Source organism: Palaemon carinicauda, chromosome 5 (genome assembly GCF_036898095.1).
Source record: "Palaemon carinicauda isolate YSFRI2023 chromosome 5, ASM3689809v2, whole genome shotgun sequence".
Classification (NCBI taxonomy): Eukaryota; Metazoa; Arthropoda; class Malacostraca; order Decapoda; family Palaemonidae; genus Palaemon; species Palaemon carinicauda.
In genome coordinates, this window is record NC_090729.1 from 8631701 (window position 1) to 8636700 (window position 5000).

Sequence of the window (5000 nt, forward strand, 5' to 3'; positions counted from 1 at the left end):
GGTGAACTAAGAAAGCAGAAAATTAAATCACTAATGCAAGGTTTTCATGTGCAGAAAAATATGTTTATTCAGAAAAATAAAGAGGCACAGGACGTAACAGAAGTGAGTTATGAAATTGCAAACCTGATTGCTAAACATTCCAAGGCATTTTCAGAGGGGGATTTCATTAAAAAGTGTATTCTACTTGCTGCTCAAAAACTTTCTCCAGATGTTTTGAAAAAGTTTGAGAATATCAGTTTGAATCGTATGACAGTGCAACGTCGTATTGTTGATTTGTCGGGTGATATAGTAGACCAGTTGAAGGAGAAAAGTAAACAATTTGTGTACTTCTCCCTAGCCACTGATGAATCTACTGATGTTGCATCTACGGCTCAGCTACTTGTATTTGTACGTGATGTGACAGAGGACTTTTCTATTCTTGAGGAACTCGTAGGGCTCAGTTCATTGAAGGGCAGACAACTGGTAGTGATTTACTTAATGGACTTTTAGAACAAATTTCGTAATTGAGTTAGATTTGGACAAGTTAGTAGGAATATCAACTGATGGGGCTCCTGCAATGATAGGCAGGCAGAATGGATTGGTGCAGCTATTGATTAAACACCTTGTAGAGCGAAAATATGAACTGAAACAATTTCATTGCATAATACATCAACAAGATTTGTGTGGAAAAGAACTGGACTTTGATCATGTAATGAAAGTTGTAGTTTCTACAGTCAATTTTATCAAGTCACGCTCAGCTTTGCATCACCGGCAATTCAAGCAATTTCTTGATGAAATTGAAGCAGAATATGGCGATTTAGTGTTTTTCACTCAAGTAAGGTGGTTAAGCAGGGGAAATACGCTGAAAAGATTTATCAGTCTTCTGGATGAAATTGAGATATTTCTAATGAAAAGAATAAGATTGTATCAGAACTTACAAATGCTGACTGGCTTTGTGATTTGTCATTTCTTGTAGATCTCACAAGTCATTTAAATAACTTGAATCCTAAACTTCAGGGGAATAACCAACTTATTTCTCAGCTAGCCAATTATGTGACAGCTTTCGAACAAAAACTAAAATAGTTTCAGTTACAGATAGTTAAAGGAGAGTTAGGACACTTCCCAAATTACAAACTTATGTGTGAGAAACACAAAGTATGCAATAAACATGAATATTATGCAGCAAAATTAGGAAAACTTTGGAGGCCTTTGAGAGCCGATTTGAGGACCTAAAGGAAGAAGTCAATGATTTGAAGTTGTTCAGCAACCCTTTTCTGTATCTTCTGATGAAGTAGAATTCGAAGCACACCTCGAACTGATTGATCTTCAGAATAATGACAGCCTTCGTACCAAGTATAATGAAGGGGACTTGCTCAACTTTTATAATTGCTTGGCCAAAAATCAGTTTCCTTATTTGAGAAACAAAGCTGCTATTTATGCAAGCTTATTTGGCTCTACCTGCATATGTGAACAAACATTTAGTCTGCTCAACCAGACCAAGTCAAATATTCGTAGCAGGCTAAGTGATCAAAATCTGCACTCTGTTTTAAGACTGGCAACCACAAATTTCCATCCTAACATAAAAAACTTGTACATGAATCTCAGTGTCAAAAATCTCATTAAAACAAAACAGGTGAGCAACTGTGTTTTTTTTATCTTTAAACATTCTACAAACTATTTATCATTTCATGTAAAATCTAGTCTAGTGGCCCTCGACTAGATATATGTTTGATGATGTGGCCCGAGTAGCTCAAAAGGTTGTGCACCCCTGGTCTAATCTACCTTAGCCAAAAGGAAACCAACTATAGATCAATTTCAGTGCAGTAGTTGACCTCTTGAGAGAAGAAGAATTGTTTGGTAATCTCAGTGTTTTTAGTGTACTTTTTATACAGAAATAAAATGAGATTGTCCGTTGCTCGATTGTGGGCCTTTCTCCATAATCACAATTTTTTTCAGAAATACAACAACAATCATAATCTTACCTGGTGTAATTGCTGTAGGTAATATAGTTGCATTCATATACTGTATATTACCAAAAACTAGTTATTGCCTACCATGCAAATTTTAATTAACTCTTCCATATGATTATTTAATAATATCGAATTTTAGGAGAATTGAAAGTCTACATTAAGACAAGGTATAACTGTGTAACAGGAAATATCAACGTCATGAAAGTTATATTTAGAGACCACAAATATTAACAGTAGATTGTCTCAAAAAATAGAACCCTCCTAGGGGTGTGGCTGGGGCGAACTGGCACCAGAAACGGCATTAGAATGAAATTCCATTGGTATTGTCTTTTGAAAATATAACACAAATCTGGTCGTATATAATATTTGTACAGAAGCACGTCCCAAACTATACGTAGATTTCTCTATGATGTTTAATCGAAGACAGATCGGAAAATTAGGAATATGAGAAGATATGCAAGCTTGCATATTGTTTAAAAGTCCTGAAAGGTATTTTGATGACATTTTTATATCTTAATTGATATTTTATTTGAGATATTAACTTACTTCCTTTATTTTTTTTTTTTTTTAAACAATGCTGTATCCTATCCTTTTACGTTCGTGATAGAAATGTTAAAGGATTATATTCTTCTCCTTAATATTTCATTATCATATTTTATTTAAATATATTTTTGCACAAAACTTGATAAAAGTAGAGCGCAATATAAAAATAAATTTTACCTACTAAATGAAACTGAAGAGAACAATATAATAGGAATCTATTGCCCTTCGGAACAGTTGCCATTTAATGAGAGGAAGCCTTACGCTAATGGAGCTTAAAAATCTTGTCTTTAAAGGGAGAACAAAATTGTAAGAGGCCACATGGTTTTTACTTCGATGTTTAAGAACTTTTTCTACTTTTTTTTTAACCCATATACACATATTGGCTTATTTTAGTTAATCTAAGACAAACTATTTCTTGAAAAATTCAAATTTGTAGTTGTCAACTAATAGACAGTAGGATAGTATTTTGAACATATGCCATCTGGAAGACGGTACCGGAAACTAGATAATTATTGATATATGGCAAGTTGTACACACACTTAAACACACACACGCATATATATATATATATATATATATATATATATATATATATATATATATATATATATATAATGTATATATGATAAATTTTCCACATTTAAATGTTTTTCTTATTTCAAATAAGCCATATATTTTATTACATAAAAGTCTGGATTCTTTTACCAACCTCGGAATCAGAGTTCCAGGCGATATCACCCAAAAACTATAGCATCTGACCAGTCGGGTTTCGAGCCCTGGTCTGGGATACTTGTATGACAGTGGCACTACCACTTAGCCATGAAGATACTATCGTCTTTGAGTGATTTCACTGGGGCTCTGATCCCGAGGTCGGTAAAAGAATAAAGACTTTATTGTATTGATATATATATATATATATATATATATATATATATATATATATATATATATATATATATATATATATATATATACACACACACATATATATATATATATATATATATATATACATATATATATATATATATATATATATATATATATATATATATATATATATATACACACACACACACACACACATATATATATATATATATATATATATATATATATATATATATATATATATATATATATATATATATATATATATATATATATATATATATATATATATATATATATATATATATATATATATATATATATATATATATATATATATATATATATATATATATATATATATGAACATATATCACAAGCACACATGATTTTAAACAATGTAAATATCACCCACGAATGGCATTTAATACCGAATTCTATCTTGGGAATATATATCCACTTGGAATTCATTTTACGGTAACAGCTTCTGGCCGGGTGGAGATTCGAACCCCCACCTGTGTGGCTGGAAACTATGCCTACAGTGATTCTACCGAGTGAGCTATCAAGAAAGATGAATTCCAAGTGGATATATATATTCCCAAGATAGAATTGTGTATCAAATGCCATTCGTGGGTGATATATATATATATATATATATATATATATATATATATATATATATATATATATATATATATATATATATATATATATATATATATATATATATATATATATATATATATATATATATATATATATATATATGCGTAAAAATCACAGAGAAACGTGATGCTGAGATGCAAGAGAACCAGAGAGAAAATGAAAATATGAAATATAAGATTAAGACATGACTAGCTTCAAGATACTCCTTTAGTCATCTGAGGAAGTAACACGAAACTAGTCAGAACTTAAGATTATATTTCAGTTTTTATTTCATTTTCCTTGTGGAATATATATATATATATATATATATATATATATATATATATATATATATATATATATATATATATATATATATATATATATATATATATATATATATATATATATGTGTGTGTGTGTGTGTGTGTGTGTGTGTGTGTGTGTGTGTGTGTGTGTGTGTGATATGGAGCTTTAATGCAGAAGGTTTTGAAATTTTATACATCCACACCTTTAAATCTCCTATTTAAGGAAATCTTAAAAGTCAAGAAAATAATAATTACAATCGTTGCCATTCGCCGCTAATGTTCCATAAAGTTGAACTAATAGTTTTTAATTTTCAATCTGTTTTAACAATAAGTGATTAATCAGACAAGGAACTGTTTTATGGCCCGGAGTCGAAACTAAGCCAATTTTGAATAGTTTAAGGGGTTTTCAATATACTTGCAATTTAAGGTCAATTCTATGTATACCATCAGTAAATAAGTATTGGATCCCATTCAAGTATCGATTAGTGTATTTGACATATAACTCCTCCTGTGCCTCTTTACAACTTTCGATCTTTTTTTATTAGCTTCCCCAGGAAGAAATAAAGAAAAAAAGAATAATATAAATTATTTCGGTTCATTTATATGCAAGAATAACTCCCTCAAAGTGTTACAAGGAGCCAAGATGTTCACGTCAAGTTTTTAT